This window comes from Rhinoderma darwinii (genome assembly GCF_050947455.1).
Source record: "Rhinoderma darwinii isolate aRhiDar2 chromosome 1 unlocalized genomic scaffold, aRhiDar2.hap1 SUPER_1_unloc_5, whole genome shotgun sequence".
NCBI classification, from domain to species: Eukaryota; Metazoa; Chordata; class Amphibia; order Anura; family Rhinodermatidae; genus Rhinoderma; species Rhinoderma darwinii.
Window position 1 is genome coordinate 198595 of NW_027461669.1, and position 23527 is coordinate 222121.

Genomic DNA, 23527 nt, shown 5'->3' on the forward strand with positions numbered 1-23527 from the left:
GAACAGGAGTGGGTAGTGGATGGGGTGGTGGGAAGCAAAAAAAACGTTGTTTTAGAAACTTTTTTTCACTTTTTTTCACTTCTTTTCTCTCTGACTCTCTGCTCACAACCGATCTCAACGCCTCGCTAACTCCAACAGGGCGTTCAGGGCGGTTGCAGCAGGATGTGAGGTCAGAGAGAGGAAGTGACGAGAATGATCGCTGCTATTGGCTAGTTACTCACTGACTAGCCAATAGCGGCGATCGGCGAGGCGGGACCATAGTAAATGGTCCCGGCCCATTATGCTGTGATAGCATGCTGTCAGAAACAGCAGCTATCACAGCTCAGGAACGCCGGGCTCGAGCACTGCTGTGCTGAATGAGACCGATCGCTGCTATTGGCTAGTTACTCACTGACTAGCCAATAGCGGCGATCGGCGAGGCGGGACCATAGTAAATGGTCCCGTCCCATTATGCCGTGATAGCCTGCTGTCAGAAACAGCAGCTATCACAGCGCATGAACGCGCCGGGCGCGCGCACCGCTGTTCTAACTGCAAGACGTACTATTACGGCATGGAGCGCGAACGATAGAGCTGCCATGACGTAATAGTACGTCAAGGAGCGGGAAGGGGCTAATACTAAACTAACCAGTTAAATTTTCAAAATTGGCTAAACTAACTATTTTTTTTTGTTTCTTTTTTTTCTTTTTATATTTTTTTTTTTGTTTTATGTTTTATATAGAAAAAAATGAAAAAAAAATCCCCAGGGACCAAGAAATGTGGTCCTGAAGACTGAAAAGTGGTCAGTGATAGGAGATCACTGACCAAAAAACGTGGGTAGAACTCAAAGAGGAAGGGAACAGGAGTGGGTAGTGGATGGGGTGGTGGGAAGCAAAAAAAACGTTGTTTTAGAAACTTTTTTTCACTTTTTTTCACTTCTTTTCTCTCTGACTCTCTGCTCACAACCGATCTCAACGCCTCGCTAACTCCAACAGGGCGTTCAGGGCGGTTGCAGCAGGATGTGAGGTCAGAGAGAGGAAGTGACGAGAATGATCGCTGCTATTGGCTAGTTACTCACTGACTAGCCAATAGCGGCGATCGGCGAGGCGGGACCATAGTAAATGGTCCCGGCCCATTATGCTGTGATAGCATGCTGTCAGAAACAGCAGCTATCACAGCTCAGGAACGCCGGGCTCGAGCACTGCTGTGCTGAATGAGACCGATCGCTGCTATTGGCTAGTTACTCACTGACTAGCCAATAGCGGCGATCGGCGAGGCGGGACCATAGTAAATGGTCCCGTCCCATTATGCCGTGATAGCCTGCTGTCAGAAACAGCAGCTATCACAGCGCATGAACGCGCCGGGCGCGCGCACCGCTGTTCTAACTGCAAGACGTACTATTACGGCATGGAGCGCGAACGATAGAGCTGCCATGACGTAATAGTACGTCAAGGAGCGGGAAGGGGCTAATACTAAACTAACCAGTTAAATTTTCAAAATTGGCTAAACTAACTATTTTTTTTTGTTTCTTTTTTTTCTTTTTATATTTTTTTTTTTGTTTTATGTTTTATATAGAAAAAAATGAAAAAAAAATCCCCAGGGACCAAGAAATGTGGTCCTGAAGACTGAAAAGTGGTCAGTGATAGGAGATCACTGACCAAAAAACGTGGGTAGAACTCAAAGAGGAAGGGAACAGGAGTGGGTAGTGGATGGGGTGGTGGGAAGCAAAAAAAACGTTGTTTTAGAAACTTTTTTTCACTTTTTTTCACTTCTTTTCTCTCTGACTCTCTGCTCACAACCGATCTCAACGCCTCGCTAACTCCAACAGGGCGTTCAGGGCGGTTGCAGCAGGATGTGAGGTCAGAGAGAGGAAGTGACGAGAATGATCGCTGCTATTGGCTAGTTACTCACTGACTAGCCAATAGCGGCGATCGGCGAGGCGGGACCATAGTAAATGGTCCCGGCCCATTATGCTGTGATAGCATGCTGTCAGAAACAGCAGCTATCACAGCTCAGGAACGCCGGGCTCGAGCACTGCTGTGCTGAATGAGACCGATCGCTGCTATTGGCTAGTTACTCACTGACTAGCCAATAGCGGCGATCGGCGAGGCGGGACCATAGTAAATGGTCCCGTCCCATTATGCCGTGATAGCCTGCTGTCAGAAACAGCAGCTATCACAGCGCATGAACGCGCCGGGCGCGCGCACCGCTGTTCTAACTGCAAGACGTACTATTACGGCATGGAGCGCGAACGATAGAGCTGCCATGACGTAATAGTACGTCAAGGAGCGGGAAGGGGTTAAGGCCTCGCTAGTACCAGTGTGGGAGACTGTCTGGGAATCCGTGGTGCGGTTGACTTTTTATTATGTCGTTTAGATTTTGTTTCACAATCGATTAAAAAGGACTATGGATTAAAGCATTTAACGTCAATGGCCATTCTAAGCTGAATGTGCCTGCTCTCGTCAGAACGCAGAAGTTACATAGCTTAAGTCCTCGCTAGTACCAGTGTGGGAGACTGTCTGGGAATCCGTGGTGCGGTTGACTTTTTATTATGTTTAGATTTTGTTTCACAATAGATTAAATAGGACTATGGATTAAAGCTTTTAATGTCAATGGCCATTCTAAGCTGAATGTGCCTGCTCTCGTCAGATCGCAGAAGTTACACAGCTTAAGGCCTCGCTAGTACCAGTGTGGGAGACTGTCTGGGAATCCGTGGTGTGGTTGACTTTTTATTATGTCGTTTAGATTTTGTTTCACAATCGATTAAAAAGGACTATGGGTTAAAGCATTTAAAGTCAATGGCCATTCTAAGCTGAATGTGCCTGCTCTCGTTAGAGCGCAGAAGTTACACAGCTTAACGCCTCGCTAGTACCAGTGTGGTAGACTGTCTGGGAATCCGTGGTGCGGTTGACTTTTTATTATGTCGTTTAGATTTTGTTTCACAATAGATTAAATAGGACTATGGATTAAAGCATTTAACGTCAATGGCCATTCTAAGCTGAATGTGTCTGCTCTCGTCAGATCGCAGAAGTTACACAGCTTAAGGCCTCGCTAGTACCAGTGTGGGAGACTGTCTGGGAATCCGTGGTGCGGTTGACTTTTTATTATGTCGTTTAGATTTTGTTTCACAATCGATTAAAAAGAACTATGGATTAAAGCATTTAATGTCAATGGCCATTCTAAGCTGAATGTGCCTGCTCTCGTCAGATCGCAGAAGTTACACAGCTTAAGGCCTCGCTAGTACCAGTGTGGGAGACTGTCTGGGAATCCGTGGTGCGGTTGACTTTTTATTATGTCGTTTAGATTTTGTTTCACAATCGATTAAAAAGGACTATGGATTAAAGCATTTAATGTCAATGGCCATTCTAAGCTGAATGTGCCTGCTCTCGTCAGATCGCAGAAGTTACACAGCTTAAGGCCTCGCTAGTACCAGTGTGGGAGACTGTCTGGGAATCCGTGGTGCGGTTGACTTTTTATTATGTCGTTTAGATTTTGTTTCACAATCGATTAAAAAGGACTATGGATTAAAGCATTTAACGTCAAGGGCCATTCTAAGCTGAATGTGCCTGCTCTCGTCAGAACGCAGAAGTTACATAGCTTAAGTCCTCGCTAGTACCAGTGTGGGAGACTGTCTGGGAATCCGTGGTGCGGTTGACTTTTTATTATGTTTAGATTTTGTTTCACAATAGATTAAATAGGACTATGGATTAAAGCTTTTAATGTCAATGGCCATTCCAAGCTGAATGTGCCTGCTCTCGTCCGAACGCAGAAGTTACACAGCTTAAGGCCTCGCTAGTACCAGTGTGGGAGACTGTCTGGGAATCTGTGGTGCGGTTGAGTTTTTATTATGTCGTTTAGATTTTGTTTCACAATCGATTAAAAAGGACTATGGATTAAAGCCTTTAATGTCAATAGCCATTCTAAGTTGAATGTCCCTGCTCTCGTCAGATCGCAGAAGTTACACAGCTTAAGGCCTCGCTGGTACCAGTGTGGGAGACTGTCTGGGAATGCGTGGTGCGGTTGACTTTTTATTATGTTGTTTAGATTTTGTTTCACAATAGATTAAATAGGACTATGGATTAAGGCTTTTAATGTCAATGGCCATTCTAAGCTGAATGTGCCTGCTCTCGTCAGATCGCAGAAGTTACACAGCTTAAGGCCTCGCTAGTACCAGTGTGGGAGACTGTCTGGGAATCCGTGGTGCGGTTGACTTTTTATTATGTTGTTTAGATTTTGTTTCACAATAGATTAAATAGGACTATGGATTAAGGCTTTTAATGTCAATGGCCATTCTAAGCTGAATGTGCCTGCTCTCGTCAGATCGCAGAAGTTACACAGCTTAAGGCCTCGCTAGTACCAGTGTGGGAGACTGTCTGGGAATCCGTGGTGCGGTTGACTTTTTATTATGTCGTTTAGATTTTGTTTCACAATAGATTAAATAGGACTATGGATTAAAGCATTTAACGTCAATGGCCATTCTAAGCTGAATGTGCCTGCTCTCGTCAGATCGCAGAAGTTACACAGCTTAAGGCCTCGCTAGGACCAGTGTGGGAGACTGTCTGGGAATCCGTGGTGCGGTTGAATTTTTATTATGTCGTTTAGATTTTGTTTCACAATCGATTAAAAAGGACTATGGATTAAAGCATTTAATGTCAATGGCCGTTCTAAGCTGGATGTGCCTGCTCTCGTTAGATCGCAGAAGTTACACAGCTTAACGCCTCGCTAGTACCAGTGTGGGAGACTGTCTGGGAATCCGTGGTGCGGTTGACTTTTTATTATGTCGTTTAGATTTTGTTTCACAATAGATTAAATAGGACTATGGATTAAAGCATTTACTGTCAAAGGCCATTCTAAGCTGAATGTGCCTGCTCTAGTCAGATCGCAGAAGTTACACAGCTTAAGGCCTCGCTAGTACCAGTGTGGGAGACTGTCTGGGAATCCGTGGTGCGGTTGACTTTTTATTATGTCGTTTAGATTTTGTTTCACAATCGATTAAAAAGGACTATGGATTAAAGCATTTAATGTCAATGGCCATTCTAAGCTGAAAGTCCCTGCTCTCGTCAGATCGCAGAAGTTACACAGCTTAAGGCCTCGCTAGTACCAGTGTGGGAGAATGTCTGGGAATCCGTGGTGCGGTTGACTTTTTATTATGTTGTTTAGATTTTGTTTCACAATAGATTAAATAGGACTATGGATTAAAGCATTTAACATCAATGGCCATTCTAAGCTGAATGTGCCTGCTCTCGTCAGATCGCAGAAGTTACACAGCTTAAGGCCTCGCTAGTACCAGTGTGGGAGACTGTCTGGGAATCCGTGGTGCGGTCTAATTTTTATTATGTCGTTTAGATTTTGTTTCACAATCGATTAAAAAGGACTATGGATTAAAGCATTTAATGTCAATGGCCATTCTAAGCTGAATGTCCCTGCTCTCGTCAGATCGCAGAAGTTACACAGCTTAAGGCCTCGCTTGTGCCAGTGTGGGAGACTGTCTGGGAATCCGTGGTGCGGTTGACTTTTTATTATGTCGTTTAGATTTTGTTTCACAATAGATTAAATAGGACTATGGATTAAAGCATTTAACGTCAATGGCCATTCTAAGCTGAATGTGCCTGCCCTAGTCAGAACGCAGAAGTTACACAGCTTAAGGCCTTGCTAGTACCAGTGTGGGAGACTGTCTGGGAATCCGTGGTGCGGTTGAATTTTTATTATGTCGTTTAGATTTTGTTTCACAATCGATTAAAAAGGACTATGGATTAAAGAATTTAACGTCAATGGCCATTCTAAGCTGAATGTCCCTGCTCTCGTCAGATCGCAGAAGTTACACAGCTTAAGGCCTCGCTAGTACTAGTGTGGGAGACTGTCTGGGAATCCGTGGTGCGGTTGACTTTTTATTATGTCGTTTAGATTTTGTTTCACAATAGATTAAATAGGACTATGGATTAAAGCATTTAACGTCAATGGCCATTCTAAGCTGAATGTGCCTGCTCTAGTCAGAACGCAGAAGTTACACAGCTTAAGGCCTCGCTAGTACCAGTGTGGTAGACTGTCCGGGAATCCGTGGTGCGGTTGAATTTTTATTATGTCGTTTAGATTTTGTTTCACAATCGATTAAAAAGGACTATGGATTAAAGCATTTAATGTCAATGGCCATTCTAAGCTGAATGTGCCTGCTCTCGTCAGATCGCCGAAGTTACACAGCTTAAGGCCTCGCTAGTACTAGTGTGGGAGACTGTCTGGGAATCCGTGGTGCGGTTGACTTTTTATTATGTCGTTTAGATTTTGTTTCACAATCGATTAAATAGGACTATGGATTAAAGCATTTAAAGTCAATGGCCATTCTAAGCTGAATGTGCCTCCTCTCGTCAGATCGCAGAAGTTACCCAGCTTAAGGCCTCGCTAGTACCAGTGTGGGAGACTGTCTCGGAATCCGTTGTGCGGTTGAATTTTTATTATGTCGTTTAGATTTTGTTTCACAATCGATTAAAAAGGACTATGGATTAAAGCATTTAATGTCAATGGCCATTCTAAGCTGAATGTCCCTGCTCTCGTCAGATCGCAGAAGTTACACAGCTTAAGGCCTCGCTAGTACCGGTGTGGGAGACTGTCTGGGAATCCGTGGTGCTGTTGACTTTTTATTATGTCGTTTAGATTTTGTTTCACAATCGATTAAAAAGGACTATGGATTAAAGCATTTAATGTCAATGGCCATTCTAAGCTGAATGTGCCTGCTCTCGTCAGATCGCAGAAGTTACACTGCTTAAGGCCTCGCTAGTACCAGTGTGGGAGACTGTCTAGGAATCCGTGGTGCGGTTGAATTTTTATTATGTCGTTTAGATTTTGTTTCACAATCGATTAAAAAGGACTATGGATTAAAGCATTTAACGTCAATGGCCATTCTAAGCTGAATGTGCCTGCTCTCGTCAGAACGCAGAAGTTACATAGCTTAAGTCCTCGCTAGTACCAGTGTGGGAGACTGTCTGGGAATCCATGGTGCGGTTGACTTTTTATTATGTTGTTTAGATTTTGTTTCACAATAGATTAAATAGGACTATGGATTAAGACTTTTAACGTCAATGGCCATTCTAAACTGGATGTACCTGCTCTCGTTAGATCGCAGAAGTTACACAGCTAAACGCCTCGCTAATACCAGTGTGGGAGACTGTCTGGGAATCCGTGGTGCGGTTGACTTTTTATTATGTCGTTTAGATTTTGTTTCACAGTAGATTAAATAGGACTATGGATTAAAGCATTTAACGTCAATGGCCATTCTAAGCTGAATGTGCCTGCTCTCGTCAGAACGCAGAAGTTACACAGCTTAAGGCCTCGCTAGTAACAGTGTGGGAGACTGTCTGGGAATCCGTGGTGCGGTTGAATTTTTATTATGTCGTTTAGATTTTATTTCACAATCGATAAAAAAGGACTATGGATTAAAGCATTTAATGTCAATGGCCATTCTAAGCTGAATGTCCCTGCTCTCGTCAGATCGCAGAAGTTACACAGCTTAAGGCCTCGCTAGTATCAGTGTGGGAGACTGTCTGGGATTCCGTGGTGCGGTTGACTTTTTATTGTGTTGTTTAGATTTTGTTTCACAATAGATTAAATAGGACTATGGATTAAGGCTTTTAATTTTAATGGCCATTCTAAGCTGAATGTGCCTGCTCTCGTCAGATCACAGAAGTTACACCGCTTAAGGCCTCGCTAGTACCAGTGTGGGAGACTGTCTGGGAATCCGTGGTGCGGTTGAATTTTTATTATGTCGTTTAGATTTTGTTTCACAATCGATTAAAAAGGACTATGGATTAAAGCATTTAATGTCAATGGCCATTCTAAGCTGAATGTCCCTGCTCTCGTTAGATCGCAGAAGTTACACAGCTTAACACCTCGCTAGTACCAGTGTGGGAGACTGTCTGGGAATCCGTGGTGCGGTTGAATTTTTATTATGTCGTTTAGATTTTGTTTCACAATCGATTAAAAAGGACTATGGATTAAAGCATTTAATGTCAATGGCCATTCTAAGCTGAATGTCCCTGCTCTCGTCTGATCGCAGAAGTTACACAGCTTAAGGCCTCGCTAGTACCAGTGTGGGAGACTGTCTGGGAATCCGTGGTGCGGTTGACTTCTTATTATGTCGTTTAGATTTTGTTTCACAATCGATTAAAAAGGACTATGGATTAAAGCATTTAATGTCAATGGCCATTCTAAGCTGAATGTGCCTGCTCTCGTCAGAGCGCAGAAAATACACAGCTTAAGGCCTCGCTAGTACCAGTGTGGGAGACTGTCTGGGAATCCGTGGTGCGGTTGACTTTTTATTATGTCGTTTAGATTTTGTTTCACAATCGATTAAAAAGGACTATGGATTAAAACATTTAATGTTAATGGCCATTCTAAGCTGAATGTACCTGCTCTCGTCAGATCGCAGAAGTTACACAGCTTAAGGCCTCGCTAGTACCAGTGTGGGAGACTGTCTGGGAATCCGTGGTGCGGTTGACTTTTTATTATGTCGTTTAGATTTTGTTTCACAATAGATTAAATAGGACTATGGATTAAAGCATTTAACGTCAATGGCCATTCTAAGCTGAATGTGCCTGCTCTCGTCAGATCGCAGTAGTTACACAGCTTAAGGCCTCGCTAGTACCAGTGTGGGAGACTGTCTGGGAATCCGTGGTGCGGTTGACTTTTTATTATGTCGTTTAGATTTTGTTTCACATTAGATTAAATAGGACTATGGATTAAAGCATTTAACGTCAATGGCCATTCTAAGCTGAATGTGCCTGCTCTCGTCAGAACGCAGAAGTTACACAGCTTAAGGCCTCGCTAGTACCAGTGTGGGAGACTGTCTGGGAATCCGTGGTGCAGTTGACTTTTTATTATGTTGTTTAGATTTTGTTTCACAATAGATTAAATAGGACTATGGATTAAGCCTTTTAATGTCAATGGCCATTCTAAGCTGAATGTGCCTGCTCTCGTCAGATCGCAGAAGTTACACAGCTTAAGGCCTCGCTAGTACCAGTGTGGGAGACTGTCTGGGAATCCGTGGTGCGGTTGACTTTTTATTATGTCGTTTAGATTTTGTTTCACAATCGATTAAAAAGGACTATGGATTAAAGCATTTAATGTCAATGGCCATTCTAAGCTGAATGTGCCTGCTCTCGTTAGATCGCAGAAGTTACACAGCTTAACGCCTCGCTAGTACCAGTGTGGGAGACTGTCTGGGAATCCGTGGTGCGGTTGACTTTTTATTATGTCGTTTAGATTTTGTTTCACAATAGATTAAATAGGACTATGGATTAAAGCATTTAACCTCAATGGCCATTCTAAGCTGAATTTGCCTGCTCTCGTCAGATCGCAGAAGTTACACAGCTTAAGGTCTCGCTAGTACCAGTGTGGGAGACTGTCTGGGAATCCGTGGTGCGGTTGAATTTTTATTATGTCGTTTAGATTTTGTTTCACAATCGATTAAAAAGGACTATGGATTAAAGCATTTAATGTCAATGGCCATTCTAAGCTGAATGTCCCTGCTCTCGTCAGATCGCAGAAGTTACACAGTTTAAGGCCTCGCTAGTACCAGTGTGGGAGACTGTCTGGGAATCCGTGGTGCGGTTGACTTTTTATTATGTCGTTTAGATTTTGTTTCACAATCGATTAAAAAGGACTATGGATTAAAGCATTTAAAGTCAATGGCCATTCTAAGCTGAATGTGCCTGCTCTCGTTAGATCGCAGAAGTTACACAGCTTAACGCCTCGCTAGTACCAGTGTGGGAGACTGTCTGGGAATCCATGGTGCGGTTGACTTTTTATTATGTCGTTTAGATTTTGTTTCACAATAGATTAAATAGGACTATGGATTAAAGCATTTAACGTCAATGGCCATTCTAAGCTGAATGTGCCTGCTCTCGTCAGGTCGCAGAAGTTACACAGCTTAAGGTCTCGCTAGTACCAGTGTGGGAGACTGTCTGGGAATCCGTGGTGCGGTTGATTTTTTATTATGTCGTTTAGATTTTGTTTCACAATCGCTTAAAAAGGACTATGGATTAAAGCATTTAATGTCAATGGCCATTCTAAGCTGAATGTCCCTGCTCTCGTCAGATCGCAGAAGTTACACAGCTTAAGGCCTCGCTAGTACCAGTGTGGGAGACTGTCTGGGAATCCGTGGTGCGGTTGACTTTTTATTATGTCGTTTAGATTTTGTTTCACAATCGATTAAAAAGGACTATGGATTAAAGCATGTAATGTCAATGGCCATTCTAAGCTGAATGTGTCTGCTCTCGTCAGATCGCAGAAGTTACACAGCTTAAGGCCTCGCTAGTACCAGTGTGGGAGACTGTCTGGGAATCCGTGGTGCGGTTGACTTTTTATTATGTTGTTTAGATTTTGTTTCACAATAGATTAAATAGGACTATGGATTAAGGCTTTTAATGGCAATGGCCATTCTAACCTGAATGTGCCTGCTCTCGTCAGATCGCAGAAGTTATACAGCTTAAGTCCTCGCTAGTACCAGTGTGGGAGACTGTCTGGGAATCCGTGGTGCGGTTGACTTTTTATTATGTCGTTTAGATTTTGTTTCACAATAGATTAAATAGGACTATGGATTAAAGCGTTTAACGTCAATGGCCATTCTAAGCTGAATGTACCTGCTCTCGTCAGATCGCAGAAGTTACACAGCTTAAGGCCTTGCTAGTACCAGTGTGGGAGACTGTCTGGGAATCCATGGTGCGGTTGACTTTTTATTATGTCGTTTAGATTTTGTTTCACAATCGATTAAAAAGGACTATGGATTAAAGCATTTAATGTCAATGGCCATTCTAAGCTGAATGTGCCTGCTCTCGTTAGATCGCAGAAGTTACACAGCTTAACGCCTCGCTAGTACCAGTGTGGGAGACTGTCTGGGAATCCATGGTGCGGGTGACTTTTTATTATGTCGTTTAGATTTTGTTTCACAATAGATTAAATAGGACTATGGATTAAAGCATTTAACGTCAATGGCCATTCTAAGCTGAATGTGCCTGCTCTCGTCAGATCGCAGAAGTTACACAGCTTAAGGTCTCGCTAGTACCAGTGTGGGAGACTGTCTGGGAATCCGTGGTGCGGTTGATTTTTTATTATGTCGTTTAGATTTTGTTTCACAATCGATTAAAAAGGACTATGGATTAAAGCATTTAATGTCAATGGCCATTCTAAGCTGAATGTCCCTGCTCTCGTCAGATCGCAGAAGTTACACAGCTTAAGGCCTCGCTAGTACCAGTGTGGGAGACTGTCTGGGAATCCGTGGTGCGGTTGACTTTTTATTATGTCGTTTAGATTTTGTTTCACAATCGATTAAAAAGGACTATGGATTAAAGCATGTAATGTCAATGGCCATTCTAAGCTGAATGTGTCTGCTCTCGTCAGATCGCAGAAGTTACACAGCTTAAGGCCTCGCTAGTACCAGTGTGGGAGACTGTCTGGGAATCCGTGGTGCGGTTGACTTTTTATTATGTTGTTTAGATTTTGTTTCACAATAGATTAAATAGGACTATGGATTAAGGCTTTTGATGGCAATGGCCATTCTAAGCTGAATGTGCCTGCTCTCGTCAGATCGCAGAAGTTATACAGCTTAAGTCCTTGCTAGTACCAGTGTGGGAGACTTTCTGGGAATCCGTGGTGCGGTTGACTTTTTATTATGTCGTTTAGATTTTGTTTCACAATAGATTAAATAGGACTATGGATTAAAGCATTTAACGTCAATGGCCATTCTAAGCTGAATGTGCCTGCTCTCGTCAGATCGCAGAAGTTACACAGCTTAAGGCCTCGCTAGTACCAGTGTGGGAGACTGTCTGGGAATCCGTGGTGCGGTTGACTTTTTATTATGTCGTTTAGATTTTGTTTCACAATCGATTAAAAAGGACTATGGATTAAAGCATTTAATGTCAATGGCCATTCTAAGCTGAATGTGCCTGCTCTCGTTAGATCGCAGAAGTTACACAGCTTAACGCCTCGCTAGTACCAGTGTGGGAGACTGTCTGGGAATCCGTGGTGCGGTTGACTTTTTATTATGTCGTTTAGATTTTGTTTCACAATAGATTAAATAGGACTATGGATTAAAGCATTTAACCTCAATGGCCATTCTAAGCTGAATTTGCCTGCTCTCGTCAGATCGCAGAAGTTACACAGCTTAAGGCCTCGCTAGTACCAGTGTGGGAGACTGTCTGGGAATCCGTGGTGCGGTTGACTTTTTATTATGTCGTTTAGATTTTGTTTCACAATCGATTAAAAAGGACTATGGATTAAAGCATTTAATGTCAATGGCCATTCTAAGCTGAATGTGCCTGCTCTCGTTAGATCGCAGAAGTTACACAGCTTAACGCCTCGCTAGTACCAGTGTGGGAGACTGTCTGGGAATCCGTGGTGCGGTTGACTTTTTATTATGTCGTTTAGATTTTGTTTCACAATAGATTAAATAGGACTATGGATTAAAGCATTTAACCTCAATGGCCATTCTAAGCTGAATTTGCCTGCTCTCGTCAGATCGCAGAAGTTACACAGCTTAAGGCCTCGCTAGTACCAGTGTGGGAGACTGTCTGGGAATCCGTGGTGCGGTTGAATTTTTATTATGTCGTTTAGATTTTGTTTCACAATTGATTAAAAAGGACTATGGATTAAAGCATTTAATGTCAATGGCCATTCTAAGCTGAATGTCCCTGCTCTCGTCAGATCGCAGAAGTTACACAGTTTAAGGCCTCGCTAGTACCAGTGTGGGAGACTGTCAGGAAATCCGTGGTGCGGTTGACTTTTTATTATGTCATTTAAATTTTGTTTCACAATCGATTAAAAAGGACTATGGATTAACGCATTTAATGTCAATGGCCATTCTAAGCTGAATGTGCCTGCTCTCGTCAGATCGCAGAAGTTACACAGCTTAAGGCCTCGCTAGTACCAGTGTGGGAGACTGTCTGGGAATCCGTGGTGCGGTTGACTTTTTATTATGTCGTTTAGATTTTGTTTCACAATCGATTAAAAAGGACTATGGATTAAAGCATTTAATGTCAATGGCCATTCTAAGCTGAATGTGCCTGCTCTCGTCAGAGCGCAGAAATTACACAGCTTAAGGCCTCGCTAGTACCAGTGTGGGAGACTGTCTGGGAATCCGTGGTGCGGTTGACTTTTTATTATGTCGTTTAGATTTTGTTTCACAATCGATTAAAAAGGACTATGGATTAAAGCATTTAATGTCAATGGCCATTCTAAGCTGAATGTGCCTGCTCTCGTCAGAGCGCAGAAATTACACAGCTTAAGGCCTCGCTAGTACCAGTGTGGGAGACTGTCTGGGAATCCGTGGTGCGGTTGACTTTTTATTATGTCGTTTAGATTTTGTTTCACAATCGATTAACCCCTTCCCGACATTTGACGTACATGTACGTCATGGAAAGTACTGACTTCCCGCATCTTGCCGTACATGTACGTCAAACGTTTGGCACCGGCTCAGAAGCTGAGCCGGTCCCATCATCACCGGATCTCAGCTGTATCTTACAGCTGACATCCGACTGTAACGGCGGGGACCGAAATTAGCTTCGATCCCCGCCATTAACCCCTTAAGTGCAGCGCTCAAACGCGATCGCTGCACTTAAGGTGTTTGCAGCTCATCGGAACCCCAGTAATGAAATTGCCGGGGTTCCGGTGGCTGCAATGGCAACCGGAGGCCTAATACTGGCCTCCCGGTCTGCCTAGCACCGAAGCCGGTCAAGATCCGCCCGGCGGCGGAGCCTGATCGGCTTCCGTAGCTGCCGGCAAGATGGCGCCGGGTCAGGAGCTGATCCGGCGTCATCAGCGGTGGAAGTCAGCTGTACTGTACAGCTGACATCCACCTGTAACGGCAGGAACCGGAGCTAGCTCCGATCCCTGCCATTAACCCCTTCGATGCAGCAATCGAAAGCGATTGCTGCATCGTAGCGGTTACAAGCAGATCGCCAGCCCTGACAGGCAATCGGGACTGGCGACTGCTGTTATGGCAACAGGAGACACAATGGTCTCCTGCTCTGCCATTACGGAAGCCGATTTAGGCCCCGCCGGGAGGCGAAGCCTAAACGGCTTGCTGTCAGTGAATGACTGACAGATCTAATACATTGCACTACATAGGTAGTGCAATGTATTAGAAAAAAAAAAATCTGACCGTTGGACCTTCAAGTCCCCTAGTGGGACTTGAGAAAAAGTGTAAAAAAAGTATAAAAAAGTGTAAAAAAAAGTGCAAAAAATAAAAGTTTGAAAACAATAAAAGTTTCAAGTAATCAAATAACACACAATCCCCCTTTTACTCTTATCAAGTCCTTTATTATTGAAAAATAATAATAAACCATATGTATTTGGTATCGCCACGACCGTAACGACCGGAGGTATCAAAATATTATATTATTTATTGCACGCGGTGAACAGCGTAAAAAAAACCCGTAAAAAACGTTACCAGAGTTTCTGTTTTTTAGTCACTTTGCCCTACAAATATTACAATAAAAAGTGATCAAAAAGTCGCACGTATCCAAAAATGGTACCTATAAAAACTATAGCTCGTCCCGCAAAAAACAAGCCCTCATACAACTCCGTCGACAAAAAAATTAAAACGTTATGGTTCTCACAACTTGGCGACAGAAAAAATACATTCTTTTTACAAAAGTAATTTTATTGTGCAAAAAGTTGTAAAACATAAAAAAGTTCTATAAATGAGGTATCGCCGGAATCGTACTGACCCGCAGAATAAAGGTAACATGTAGTTTATAATGCGTGGTGAACTCTGTATAAAAAAAAACCAAAAAAAGCTGTGCCAGAATTGCGTTTTTTGGTTTACCTGGCATCCCAAAAAATAGGATAAAAGGTGATCAAAAAGTCACATGTACCCCAAAATGGTACCAATAATAACTACAGCTCGTCCCGCAACAAACCAGCCCTCATACCGCTACGTCTATGAAAAATAAAATTAGTTATGGCTCCAATAAGTCAGGAAATAAAAAAATATGCAGTTGTGCCCGAGGAGAACATTTCTTCTGTTTCAAGAGGCGATTTATCAAGGACCTAAAATTAGGGAACCAGGAAGGGAGGGCCCAATCATATCCGATGGAAGCGACGGTGCCCGTATTATACCAGGATAATACTTTCCCAGCAAAATTCCCCAAACTACAAAGGCGCGGAGTGTGGACCAAAAGGGGGATAAGAAATGACACCATTTATCAGTGCGACACCGGCCTGTGCAGAAAGGATTGCTTCACAGCGTAACACACATCTATGGATTATTTTTATTTTTTTATACCACCTGACTATGCCCCTTATATACTCCGCCCCGCTTACATGTACCCCCACATTATAAAACACCAGCAATACTCAAACAAATATAGTACCAAGCAAAATCCGCTCTCCAAAAGCCAAATGGTGCTCCCTCGGCCCTGAACCCTACAGCGTGCCCAAACAGCAGTTTCCTTCAACATATATGGCACCGTCATACCCGTGAGAACCCTTTTAACAATTTTTGTGGTGTGTGTCTCCAGCGTCATAAGCTGGGCATGACATATTTGCCACTGAATGGCATATCTAGGGAAAAATATAAATTTTTAATTTGCACCATCCGCAGCGCATTCATTTATGGAAAAGACCTGTGGGGTGAAAATGCTCACTACACCCCTTAATAAATGCCTTGAGGGGTGCAGTTCCATAATGGGGTCACTTATCAGGGGTTTCTTTTTATTATTTCACATCTGAGCCTCTGCAGTTGTGAACCAATACTTTGTAAATCGCCAAATTAGGCCTCCACTCCGCATGGTACTCTTCACTTCTGAGCCCTGTCATATGTCCAGACAAAAGATTAGGGCCACATGTAGGGTGTTTCTAAAACCGGGAAACACCGCATAATAATTAGAGAGCTGTCTTGTTATGGTGGCACAAGCCGGGCACAACATATTGGCATATCTATGGAAAAAAATCCCATTTTCACTCTGCAACATTGAGCGCACACTAATTTCTACAAAACACCTGCAGGGTTAAAATGCTTACTACACCCCTTGGTAAATGCATTGAGGGGTGTAGTTTACAAAATGGGGTCACTTCTGGGGGGTTTCCACTGTTTTGGGCCCACAGGTGCCCAGAAACCAATCCAGCAACATCTGCACTCCAAATGGCGGTCCTTCCCTTCTGAGCCCTGCCGTTTGCCCAAACAGCAGTTTATGACCACATATGGGGTATTGCCGTACTCGGGAGAAATAGCTTTACAAATGTTGGGTTCTTTTTTTCCTTTATTTGTTGAGAAAATGAAAAAATTTGCGCTAAAGCTACGTCTTATTGAAGAAAAAGGACTGTTTTTATTTTCACTGCCTAATTCTAATAAATTCTATGAAACATCTGTGGGGTCAAAATGCTCACTACACCCCTAGATGCATTCTTCAAGAGGTGTAGTTTCCTAAATGGAGTCCCTTTTTGGGCGTTTTCATTGTTTTGTCCCCTCAGGGGCTTTGCAAATGTGACCTGGCCTCCGCAAATCATTCCTGCTAAATGTGATCTCAAAAAGTCAAATAGTGCTCTTTCCCTTCTAAGCCCTGCCGTGTGTCCAAACAGCCGTTTATTACCACATGTGGGGTATTGTTTTACTCGGGAGAAATTGCTTTACAAATTTTGTGATGCTTTTTCTCCTTTAGTCCTTCTGGAAATGAGAAAAAATTAGCTAAACCTACATTTTCTTTGAAAAAATGTAGATTATTATTTTCAGGGCCTACTTCCAATAATTTCTGCAAAAAAACTGTGGTGTCAAATCGCTCACTATACCCCTAGATAATTTCCTCAATGGGTGTTGTTTCCAAAATGGGGTCACTTGTGGGGGGTTTCCACTGTTTTGTCCCCTCAGGGGCTTTGTAAATGTAACATGGCCTCCGCAAACCATTCCTGCTAAATTTGAGTTCCAAAAGCCAAATGGCGCTCTTTCCCTTCTCAGCCTCGCCGTGTGTCCAAACAGCCGTTTATTACCACATGTGGGGTACTGTTTTACTCGGGAGAAATTTCTTTACAAATTTTATGGTGATTTTTCTCCTTTAGTCCTTGTGGAAATGAAAAAAAATTAGCTAAACCTACATTTTATTTGAAAAAATGTAGATTTTCATTTTCACAGCCTACTTGCAAAAATTTCTGCAAAAAACCTGTGGGGTCAAAATGCTCACTATACCCCTAGATAATTTCCTCAAGGGGTATAGTTTCCAAAATGGGGTCACTTGTTTGGGGTTTTCACTGTTTTGTCCCCTCAGGGGCTTTGTAAATGTGACATGGCCTCCGCAAACCATTCCTGCTAAATGTGAACTCCAAAAGCCAAATGGCGCTCTTTCCCTTCTCAGCCACGCCGTGTCTCCAAACAACCGTTTATTACCACATGTGAGGTATTGTTTTACTCGGGAGAAATTGCTTTACAAATTTTGCGGTGCTTTTTCTCCTTTAGTCCTTGTGGAAATGAGAAAAAAAATCGCTAAACCTACATTTTCTTTGAAGAAATGTTGATTTTAATTTTCACGGCCTACTTCCAATAATTTCTGTAAAAAACCTGTGCGGTGAAAATGCTCACTACACCCCTAGATAATTTCCTTGAGGTGTCTAGTTTCCCAGATGGGGTCACTTTTGGGGGATTTTGACTGTTTTGGCACCGCAAGAGCCCTTCAAACCTGACATGGTGCCTAAAATATATTCTAACAAAAATAAGGCCCCAAAATCCACTAGGTGCTCCTTTGCTTCTGAGGCCGGTGTTTCAGTCCAGTAGCACGCTACGGCCACATGTGGGATATTTCCTAAAACTGCAAAAACTGGGCAACAAATATTGAGTTGCATTTCTCTGGTAAAACCTTCTGTGTTATAAAAAAAATTGTATTAAAAATGTATTTCTGCAGAAAAATATGAAATTTGTAAATTTCACCTCTACTTTGCTTTAATTCCTGTGAAATGTTTAAAGGGTTAAGACATTTTCTAAATGCTGTTTTGAATACTTTGAGGGGTGAAGTTTTTAAAATGGGGTGACTTTTTTGGGGTTTCTAATATATAAGGCCCTCAAAACCACTTCACAACTGAACTGGCCCCTGTAAAAATAGCCTTTTGAAATTTTCTTGAAAATGTGAGAAATTGCTGCTAAAGTTCTAAGCCTTGTGAGGTCATAGAAAAATAAAAGGATGTTCAAAAAACGATGCCAATCTAAAGTAGACATATGGGGGATGTTAATTAGCAACAATTTTGTGTATTATAACTGCCTGTCTTACAAGCAGATACATTTAAATTGAGAAAAATGCTAATTTTTGCAATTTTTCGCTAAATTTTGGTGTTTTTCACAATTAAATACTGAACATATCGAGCAAATTTTGCCAGTAACATAAAGTCCAATGTGTCACGAGAAAACAATCTCAGAATCGCTTGGATAGGTGAAAGCATTCCGGAGTTATTACCACATAAAGTGACACATGTCAAATTTGAAAAATGAGGCTCTGTCAGGAAGGTCAAAAGTGGCTAAAGAGGGAAGGGGTTAAAAAGGACTATGGATTAAAACATTTAATGTTAATGGCCATTCTAAGCTGAATGTACCTGCTCTCGTCAGATCGCAGAAGTTACACAGCTTAAGGCCTCGCTAGTACCAGTGTGGGAGACTGTCTGGGAATCCGTGGTGCGGTTGACTTTTTATTATGTTGTTTAGATTTTGTTTCACAATAGATTAAATAGGACTATGGATTAAAACATTTAACGTCAATGGCCATTCTAAGCTGAATGTGCCTTCTCTCGTCAGAACGCAGAAGTTACACAGCTTAAGGCCTCGCTAGTACCAGTGTGGGAGACTGTCTGGGAATCCGTGGTGCGGTTGCCTTTTTATTATGTCGTTTAGATTTTGTTTCACATTAGATTAAATAGGACTATGGATTAAAGCATTTAACGTCAATGGCCATTCTAAGCTGAATGTGCCTGCTCTCGTCAGAACGCAGAAGTTACACAGCTTAAGGCCTCGCTAGTACCAGTGTGGGAGACTGTCTGGGAATCCGTGGTGCAGTTGACTTTTTATTATGTTGTTTAGATTTTGTTTCACAATAGATTAAATAGGACTATGGATTAAGGCTTTTAATGTCAATGGCCATTCTAAGCTGAATGTGCCTGCTCTCGTCAGATCGCAGAAGTTACACAGCTTAAGGCCTCGCTAGTACCAGTGTGGGAGACTGTCTGGGAATCCGTGGTGCGGTTGACTTTTTATTATGTCGTTTAGATTTTGTTTCACAATCGATTAAAAAGGACTATGGATTAAAGCATTTAATGTCAATGGCCATTCTAAGCTGAATGTGCCTGCTCTCGTTAGATCGCAGAAGTTACACAGCTTAACGCCTCGCTAGTACCAGTGTGGGAGACTGTCTGGGAATCCGTGGTGCGGTTGACTTTCTATTATGTCGTTTAGATTTTGTTTCACAATAGATTAAATAGGACTATGGATTAAAGCATTTAACCTCAATGGCCATTCTAAGCTGAATTTGCCTGCTCTCGTCAGATCGCAGAAGTTACACAGCTTAAGGTCTCGCTAGTACCAGTGTGGGAGACTGTCTGGGAATCCGTGGTGCGGTTGAATTTTTATTATGTCGTTTAGATTTTGTTTCACAATCGATTAAAAAGGACTATGGATTAAAGCATTTAATGTCAATGGCCATTCTAAGCTGAATGTCCCTGCTCTCGTCAGATCGCAGAAGTTACACAGTTTAAGGCCTCGCTAGTACCAGTGTGGGAGACTGTCTGGGAATCCGTGGTGCGGTTGACTTTTTATTATGTCGTTTAGATTTTGTTTCACAATCGATTAAAAAGGACTATGGATTAAAGCATTTAAAGTCAATGGCCATTCTAAGCTGAATGTGCCTGCTCTCGTTAGATCGCAGAAGTTACACAGCTTAACGCCTCGCTAGTACCAGTGTGGGAGACTGTCTGGGAATCCATGGTGCGGTTGACTTTTTATTATGTCGTTTAGATTTTGTTTCACAATAGATTAAATAGGACTATGGATTAAAGCATTTAACGTCAATGGCCATTCTAAGCTGAATGTGCCTGCTCTCGTCAGGTCGCAGAAGTTACACAGCTTAAGGTCTCGCTAGTACCAGTGTGGGAGACTGTCTGGGAATCCGTGGTGCGGTTGATTTTTTATTATGTCGTTTAGATTTTGTTTCACAATCGCTTAAAAAGGACTATGGATTAAAGCATTTAATGTCAATGGCCATTCTAAGCTGAATGTCCCTGCTCTCGTCAGATCGCAGAAGTTACACAGCTTAAGGCCTCGCTAGTACCAGTGTGGGAGACTGTCTGGGAATCCGTGGTGCGGTTGACTTTTTATTATGTCGTTTAGATTTTGTTTCACAATCGATTAAAAAGGACTATGGATTAAAGCATGTAATGTCAATGGCCATTCTAAGCTGAATGTGTCTGCTCTCGTCAGATCGCAGAAGTTACACAGCTTAAGGCCTCGCTAGTACCAGTGTGGGAGACTGTCTGGGAATCCGTGGTGCGGTTGACTTTTTATTATGTTGTTTAGATTTTGTTTCACAATAGATTAAATAGGACTATGGATTAAGGCTTTTAATGGCAATGGCCATTCTAACCTGAATGTGCCTGCTCTCGTCAGATCGCAGAAGTTATACAGCTTAAGTCCTCGCTAGTACCAGTGTGGGAGACTGTCTGGGAATCCGTGGTGCGGTTGACTTTTTATTATGTCGTTTAGATTTTGTTTCACAATAGATTAAATAGGACTATGGATTAAAGCGTTTAATGTCAATGGCCATTCTAAGCTGAATGTGCCTGCTCTCGTCAGATCGCAGAAGTTACACAGCTTAAGGCCTTGCTAGTACCAGTGTGGGAGACTGTCTGGGAATCCGTGGTGCGGTTGACTTTTTATTATGTCGTTTAGATTTTGTTTCACAATCGATTAAAAAGGACTATGGATTAAAGCATTTAATGTCAATGGCCATTCTAAGCTGAATGTGCCTGCTCTCGTTAGATCGCAGAAGTTACACAGCTTAACGCCTCGCTAGTACCAGTGTGGGAGACTGTCTGGGAATCCATGGTGCGGTTGACTTTTTATTATGTCGTTTAGATTTTGTTTCACAATAGATTAAATAGGACTATGGATTAAAGCATTTAACGTCAATGGCCATTCTAAGCTGAATGTGCCTGCTCTCGTCAGATCGCAGAAGTTACACAGCTTAAGTTCTCGCTAGTACCAGTGTGGGAGACTGTCTGGGAATCCGTGGTGCGGTTGATTTTTTATTATGTCGTTTAGATTTTGTTTCACAATCGATTAAAAAGGACTATGGATTAAAGCATTTAATGTCAATGGCCATTCTAAGCTGAATGTCCCTGCTCTCGTCAGATCGCAGAAGTTACACAGCTTAAGGCCTCGCTAGTACCAGTGTGGGAGACTGTCTGGGAATCCGTGGTGCGGTTGACTTTTTATTATGTCGTTTAGATTTTGTTTCACAATCGATTAAAAAGGACTATGGATTAAAGCATGTAATGTCAATGGCCATTCTAAGCTGAATGTGTCTGCTCTCGTCAGATAGCAGAAGTTACACAGCTTAAGGCCTCGCTAGTACCAGTGTGGGAGACTGTCTGGGAATCCGTGGTGCGGTTGACTTTTTATTATGTTGTTTAGATTTTGTTTCACAATAGATTAAATAGGACTATGGATTAAGGCTTTTAATGGCAATGGCCATTCTAAGCTGAATGTGCCTGCTCTCGTCAGATCGCAGAAGTTATACAGCTTAAGTCCTTGCTAGTACCAGTGTGGGAGACTGTCTGGGAATCCGTGGTGCGGTTGACTTTTTATTATGTCGTTTAGATTTTGTTTCACAATAGATTAAATAGGACTATGGATTAAAGCATTTAACGTCAATGGCCATTCTAAGCTGAATGTGCCTGCTCTCGTCAGATCGCAGAAGTTACACAGCTTAAGGCCTCGCTAGTACCAGTGTGGGAGACTGTCTGGGAATCCGTGGTGCGGTTGACTTTTTATTATGTCGTTTAGATTTTGTTTCACAATCGATTAAAAAGGACTATGGATTAAAGCATTTAATGTCAATGGCCATTCTAAGCTGAATGTGCCTGCTCTCGTTAGATCGCAGAAGTTACACAGCTTAACGCCTCGCTAGTACCAGTGTGGGAGACTGTCTGGGAATCCGTGGTGCGGTTGACTTTTTATTATGTCGTTTAGATTTTGTTTCACAATAGATTAAATAGGACTATGGATTAAAGCATTTAACCTCAATGGCCATTCTAAGCTGAATTTGCCTGCTCTCGTCAGATCGCAGAAGTTACACAGCTTAAGGCCTCGCTAGTACCAGTGTGGGAGACTGTCTGGGAATCCGTGGTGCGGTTGAATTTTTATTATGTCGTTTAGATTTTGTTTCACAATTGATTAAAAAGGACTATGGATTAAAGCATTTAATGTCAATGGCCATTCTAAGCTGAATGTCCCTGCTCTCGTCAGATCGCAGAAGTTACACAGTTTAAGGCCTCGCTAGTACCAGTGTGGGAGACTGTCAGGAAATCCGTGGTGCGGTTGACTTTTTATTATGTCATTTAAATTTTGTTTCACAATCGATTAAAAAGGACTATGGATTAACGCATTTAATGTCAATGGCCATTCTAAGCTGAATGTGCCTGCTCTCGTCAGATCGCAGAAGTTACACAGCTTAAGGCCTCGCTAGTACCAGTGTGGGAGACTGTCTGGGAATCCGTGGTGCGGTTGACTTTTTATTATGTCGTTTAGATTTTGTTTCACAATCGATTAAAAAGGACTATAGATTAAAGCATTTAATGTCAATGGCCATTCTAAGCTGAATGTGCCTGCTCTCGTTAGATCGCAAAAGTTACACAGCTTAACGCCTCGCTAGTACCAGTGTGGGAGACTGTCTGGGAATCCGTGGTGCGGTTGACTTTTTATTATGTCGTTTAGATTTTGTTTCACAATAGATTAAATAGGACTATGGATTAAAGCATTTAATGTCAATGGCCATTCTAAGCTGAATGTGCCTGCTCTCGTCAGATCGCAGAAGTTACACAGCTTAAGGCCTCGCTAGTACCAGTGTGGGAGACTGTCTGGGAATCCGTGGTGCGGTTGACTTTTTATTATGTCGTTTAGATTTTGTTTCACAATCGATTAAAAAGGACTATGGATTAAAGCATTTAATGTCAATGGCGATTCTAAGCTGAATGTCCCTGCTCTCGTCAGATCGCAGAAGTTACACAGCTTAAGGCCTCGCTAGTACCAGTGTGGGAGACTGTCTGGGAATCCGTGGTGCGGTTGACTTTTTATTATGTCGTTTAGATTTTGTTTCACAATCGATTAAAAAGGACTATGGATTAAAGCATGTACTGTCAATGGCCATTCTAAGCTGAATGTGTCTGCTCTCGTCAGATCGCAGAAGTTACACAGCTTAAGGCCTCGCTAGTACCAGTGTGGGAGACTGTCTGGGAATCCGTGGTGCGGTTGACTTTTTATTATGTCGTTTAGATTTTGTTTCACAATCGATTAAAAAGGACTATGGATTAAAGCATTTAG

At 42.4% G+C, this 23527-nt stretch overlaps 76 pseudogenes; all 76 read left to right on the forward strand.

Moving 5' to 3' along the window:
* Positions 1 to 2401: 2401 nt before the first annotated feature.
* LOC142673458 (5S ribosomal RNA) lies at positions 2402 to 2520 on the forward strand (annotated as a pseudogene).
* Positions 2521 to 2584: 64 nt separating this feature from the next.
* LOC142674510 (5S ribosomal RNA) lies at positions 2585 to 2703 on the forward strand (annotated as a pseudogene).
* Positions 2704 to 2956: 253 nt separating this feature from the next.
* LOC142674674 (5S ribosomal RNA) lies at positions 2957 to 3075 on the forward strand (annotated as a pseudogene).
* Positions 3076 to 3142: 67 nt separating this feature from the next.
* Positions 3143 to 3261, forward strand: LOC142674235 (5S ribosomal RNA; annotated as a pseudogene).
* A 67-nt stretch (positions 3262 to 3328) lies between these two features.
* On the forward strand, positions 3329 to 3447 carry LOC142674236 (5S ribosomal RNA; annotated as a pseudogene).
* A 67-nt stretch (positions 3448 to 3514) lies between these two features.
* On the forward strand, positions 3515 to 3633 carry LOC142673701 (5S ribosomal RNA; annotated as a pseudogene).
* Positions 3634 to 3697: 64 nt separating this feature from the next.
* On the forward strand, positions 3698 to 3816 carry LOC142673659 (5S ribosomal RNA; annotated as a pseudogene).
* A 67-nt stretch (positions 3817 to 3883) lies between these two features.
* LOC142673675 (5S ribosomal RNA) lies at positions 3884 to 4002 on the forward strand (annotated as a pseudogene).
* Positions 4003 to 4069: 67 nt separating this feature from the next.
* On the forward strand, positions 4070 to 4188 carry LOC142674237 (5S ribosomal RNA; annotated as a pseudogene).
* Positions 4189 to 4255: 67 nt separating this feature from the next.
* Positions 4256 to 4374, forward strand: LOC142674238 (5S ribosomal RNA; annotated as a pseudogene).
* Positions 4375 to 4441: 67 nt separating this feature from the next.
* Positions 4442 to 4560, forward strand: LOC142674125 (5S ribosomal RNA; annotated as a pseudogene).
* A 67-nt stretch (positions 4561 to 4627) lies between these two features.
* Positions 4628 to 4746, forward strand: LOC142674106 (5S ribosomal RNA; annotated as a pseudogene).
* Positions 4747 to 4813: 67 nt separating this feature from the next.
* LOC142673923 (5S ribosomal RNA) lies at positions 4814 to 4932 on the forward strand (annotated as a pseudogene).
* A 67-nt stretch (positions 4933 to 4999) lies between these two features.
* On the forward strand, positions 5000 to 5118 carry LOC142673566 (5S ribosomal RNA; annotated as a pseudogene).
* Positions 5119 to 5185: 67 nt separating this feature from the next.
* Positions 5186 to 5304, forward strand: LOC142673984 (5S ribosomal RNA; annotated as a pseudogene).
* Positions 5305 to 5371: 67 nt separating this feature from the next.
* Positions 5372 to 5490, forward strand: LOC142673855 (5S ribosomal RNA; annotated as a pseudogene).
* A 253-nt stretch (positions 5491 to 5743) lies between these two features.
* LOC142674331 (5S ribosomal RNA) lies at positions 5744 to 5862 on the forward strand (annotated as a pseudogene).
* Positions 5863 to 6115: 253 nt separating this feature from the next.
* LOC142674668 (5S ribosomal RNA) lies at positions 6116 to 6234 on the forward strand (annotated as a pseudogene).
* Positions 6235 to 6487: 253 nt separating this feature from the next.
* LOC142673729 (5S ribosomal RNA) lies at positions 6488 to 6606 on the forward strand (annotated as a pseudogene).
* Positions 6607 to 6673: 67 nt separating this feature from the next.
* Positions 6674 to 6792, forward strand: LOC142673945 (5S ribosomal RNA; annotated as a pseudogene).
* A 67-nt stretch (positions 6793 to 6859) lies between these two features.
* Positions 6860 to 6978, forward strand: LOC142674017 (5S ribosomal RNA; annotated as a pseudogene).
* Positions 6979 to 7231: 253 nt separating this feature from the next.
* Positions 7232 to 7350, forward strand: LOC142673712 (5S ribosomal RNA; annotated as a pseudogene).
* A 67-nt stretch (positions 7351 to 7417) lies between these two features.
* LOC142674069 (5S ribosomal RNA) lies at positions 7418 to 7536 on the forward strand (annotated as a pseudogene).
* A 67-nt stretch (positions 7537 to 7603) lies between these two features.
* Positions 7604 to 7722, forward strand: LOC142674058 (5S ribosomal RNA; annotated as a pseudogene).
* A 253-nt stretch (positions 7723 to 7975) lies between these two features.
* On the forward strand, positions 7976 to 8094 carry LOC142674447 (5S ribosomal RNA; annotated as a pseudogene).
* A 67-nt stretch (positions 8095 to 8161) lies between these two features.
* On the forward strand, positions 8162 to 8280 carry LOC142673354 (5S ribosomal RNA; annotated as a pseudogene).
* A 67-nt stretch (positions 8281 to 8347) lies between these two features.
* Positions 8348 to 8466, forward strand: LOC142673453 (5S ribosomal RNA; annotated as a pseudogene).
* Positions 8467 to 8533: 67 nt separating this feature from the next.
* On the forward strand, positions 8534 to 8652 carry LOC142674481 (5S ribosomal RNA; annotated as a pseudogene).
* Positions 8653 to 8719: 67 nt separating this feature from the next.
* On the forward strand, positions 8720 to 8838 carry LOC142674440 (5S ribosomal RNA; annotated as a pseudogene).
* Positions 8839 to 8905: 67 nt separating this feature from the next.
* On the forward strand, positions 8906 to 9024 carry LOC142674239 (5S ribosomal RNA; annotated as a pseudogene).
* Positions 9025 to 9091: 67 nt separating this feature from the next.
* Positions 9092 to 9210, forward strand: LOC142673730 (5S ribosomal RNA; annotated as a pseudogene).
* Positions 9211 to 9277: 67 nt separating this feature from the next.
* On the forward strand, positions 9278 to 9396 carry LOC142673952 (5S ribosomal RNA; annotated as a pseudogene).
* Positions 9397 to 9463: 67 nt separating this feature from the next.
* Positions 9464 to 9582, forward strand: LOC142674640 (5S ribosomal RNA; annotated as a pseudogene).
* A 253-nt stretch (positions 9583 to 9835) lies between these two features.
* LOC142673849 (5S ribosomal RNA) lies at positions 9836 to 9954 on the forward strand (annotated as a pseudogene).
* Positions 9955 to 10021: 67 nt separating this feature from the next.
* On the forward strand, positions 10022 to 10140 carry LOC142674397 (5S ribosomal RNA; annotated as a pseudogene).
* Positions 10141 to 10207: 67 nt separating this feature from the next.
* Positions 10208 to 10326, forward strand: LOC142674676 (5S ribosomal RNA; annotated as a pseudogene).
* Positions 10327 to 10393: 67 nt separating this feature from the next.
* On the forward strand, positions 10394 to 10512 carry LOC142674195 (5S ribosomal RNA; annotated as a pseudogene).
* A 67-nt stretch (positions 10513 to 10579) lies between these two features.
* LOC142674330 (5S ribosomal RNA) lies at positions 10580 to 10698 on the forward strand (annotated as a pseudogene).
* A 253-nt stretch (positions 10699 to 10951) lies between these two features.
* On the forward strand, positions 10952 to 11070 carry LOC142673467 (5S ribosomal RNA; annotated as a pseudogene).
* A 67-nt stretch (positions 11071 to 11137) lies between these two features.
* LOC142674398 (5S ribosomal RNA) lies at positions 11138 to 11256 on the forward strand (annotated as a pseudogene).
* A 67-nt stretch (positions 11257 to 11323) lies between these two features.
* On the forward strand, positions 11324 to 11442 carry LOC142674677 (5S ribosomal RNA; annotated as a pseudogene).
* Positions 11443 to 11509: 67 nt separating this feature from the next.
* Positions 11510 to 11628, forward strand: LOC142673867 (5S ribosomal RNA; annotated as a pseudogene).
* A 67-nt stretch (positions 11629 to 11695) lies between these two features.
* Positions 11696 to 11814, forward strand: LOC142674240 (5S ribosomal RNA; annotated as a pseudogene).
* A 67-nt stretch (positions 11815 to 11881) lies between these two features.
* On the forward strand, positions 11882 to 12000 carry LOC142673731 (5S ribosomal RNA; annotated as a pseudogene).
* Positions 12001 to 12067: 67 nt separating this feature from the next.
* On the forward strand, positions 12068 to 12186 carry LOC142673598 (5S ribosomal RNA; annotated as a pseudogene).
* A 67-nt stretch (positions 12187 to 12253) lies between these two features.
* Positions 12254 to 12372, forward strand: LOC142673732 (5S ribosomal RNA; annotated as a pseudogene).
* A 67-nt stretch (positions 12373 to 12439) lies between these two features.
* Positions 12440 to 12558, forward strand: LOC142673520 (5S ribosomal RNA; annotated as a pseudogene).
* Positions 12559 to 12625: 67 nt separating this feature from the next.
* Positions 12626 to 12744, forward strand: LOC142673969 (5S ribosomal RNA; annotated as a pseudogene).
* A 67-nt stretch (positions 12745 to 12811) lies between these two features.
* Positions 12812 to 12930, forward strand: LOC142674241 (5S ribosomal RNA; annotated as a pseudogene).
* Positions 12931 to 12997: 67 nt separating this feature from the next.
* On the forward strand, positions 12998 to 13116 carry LOC142674439 (5S ribosomal RNA; annotated as a pseudogene).
* A 67-nt stretch (positions 13117 to 13183) lies between these two features.
* Positions 13184 to 13302, forward strand: LOC142674441 (5S ribosomal RNA; annotated as a pseudogene).
* A 5204-nt stretch (positions 13303 to 18506) lies between these two features.
* LOC142673465 (5S ribosomal RNA) lies at positions 18507 to 18625 on the forward strand (annotated as a pseudogene).
* A 67-nt stretch (positions 18626 to 18692) lies between these two features.
* Positions 18693 to 18811, forward strand: LOC142673818 (5S ribosomal RNA; annotated as a pseudogene).
* A 67-nt stretch (positions 18812 to 18878) lies between these two features.
* On the forward strand, positions 18879 to 18997 carry LOC142674452 (5S ribosomal RNA; annotated as a pseudogene).
* Positions 18998 to 19064: 67 nt separating this feature from the next.
* LOC142674242 (5S ribosomal RNA) lies at positions 19065 to 19183 on the forward strand (annotated as a pseudogene).
* Positions 19184 to 19250: 67 nt separating this feature from the next.
* On the forward strand, positions 19251 to 19369 carry LOC142673733 (5S ribosomal RNA; annotated as a pseudogene).
* A 67-nt stretch (positions 19370 to 19436) lies between these two features.
* Positions 19437 to 19555, forward strand: LOC142673953 (5S ribosomal RNA; annotated as a pseudogene).
* A 67-nt stretch (positions 19556 to 19622) lies between these two features.
* LOC142674641 (5S ribosomal RNA) lies at positions 19623 to 19741 on the forward strand (annotated as a pseudogene).
* A 253-nt stretch (positions 19742 to 19994) lies between these two features.
* LOC142673850 (5S ribosomal RNA) lies at positions 19995 to 20113 on the forward strand (annotated as a pseudogene).
* Positions 20114 to 20180: 67 nt separating this feature from the next.
* Positions 20181 to 20299, forward strand: LOC142674400 (5S ribosomal RNA; annotated as a pseudogene).
* Positions 20300 to 20366: 67 nt separating this feature from the next.
* On the forward strand, positions 20367 to 20485 carry LOC142674678 (5S ribosomal RNA; annotated as a pseudogene).
* A 67-nt stretch (positions 20486 to 20552) lies between these two features.
* On the forward strand, positions 20553 to 20671 carry LOC142674196 (5S ribosomal RNA; annotated as a pseudogene).
* A 67-nt stretch (positions 20672 to 20738) lies between these two features.
* On the forward strand, positions 20739 to 20857 carry LOC142674491 (5S ribosomal RNA; annotated as a pseudogene).
* A 253-nt stretch (positions 20858 to 21110) lies between these two features.
* Positions 21111 to 21229, forward strand: LOC142673955 (5S ribosomal RNA; annotated as a pseudogene).
* Positions 21230 to 21296: 67 nt separating this feature from the next.
* On the forward strand, positions 21297 to 21415 carry LOC142674401 (5S ribosomal RNA; annotated as a pseudogene).
* Positions 21416 to 21482: 67 nt separating this feature from the next.
* LOC142673789 (5S ribosomal RNA) lies at positions 21483 to 21601 on the forward strand (annotated as a pseudogene).
* Positions 21602 to 21668: 67 nt separating this feature from the next.
* LOC142673934 (5S ribosomal RNA) lies at positions 21669 to 21787 on the forward strand (annotated as a pseudogene).
* A 67-nt stretch (positions 21788 to 21854) lies between these two features.
* On the forward strand, positions 21855 to 21973 carry LOC142674245 (5S ribosomal RNA; annotated as a pseudogene).
* A 67-nt stretch (positions 21974 to 22040) lies between these two features.
* Positions 22041 to 22159, forward strand: LOC142673734 (5S ribosomal RNA; annotated as a pseudogene).
* Positions 22160 to 22226: 67 nt separating this feature from the next.
* Positions 22227 to 22345, forward strand: LOC142673521 (5S ribosomal RNA; annotated as a pseudogene).
* A 67-nt stretch (positions 22346 to 22412) lies between these two features.
* Positions 22413 to 22531, forward strand: LOC142673970 (5S ribosomal RNA; annotated as a pseudogene).
* A 67-nt stretch (positions 22532 to 22598) lies between these two features.
* LOC142674246 (5S ribosomal RNA) lies at positions 22599 to 22717 on the forward strand (annotated as a pseudogene).
* A 67-nt stretch (positions 22718 to 22784) lies between these two features.
* Positions 22785 to 22903, forward strand: LOC142674113 (5S ribosomal RNA; annotated as a pseudogene).
* Positions 22904 to 22970: 67 nt separating this feature from the next.
* On the forward strand, positions 22971 to 23089 carry LOC142674247 (5S ribosomal RNA; annotated as a pseudogene).
* A 67-nt stretch (positions 23090 to 23156) lies between these two features.
* LOC142673188 (5S ribosomal RNA) lies at positions 23157 to 23275 on the forward strand (annotated as a pseudogene).
* Positions 23276 to 23342: 67 nt separating this feature from the next.
* LOC142674679 (5S ribosomal RNA) lies at positions 23343 to 23461 on the forward strand (annotated as a pseudogene).
* Positions 23462 to 23527: the final 66 nt, after the last annotated feature.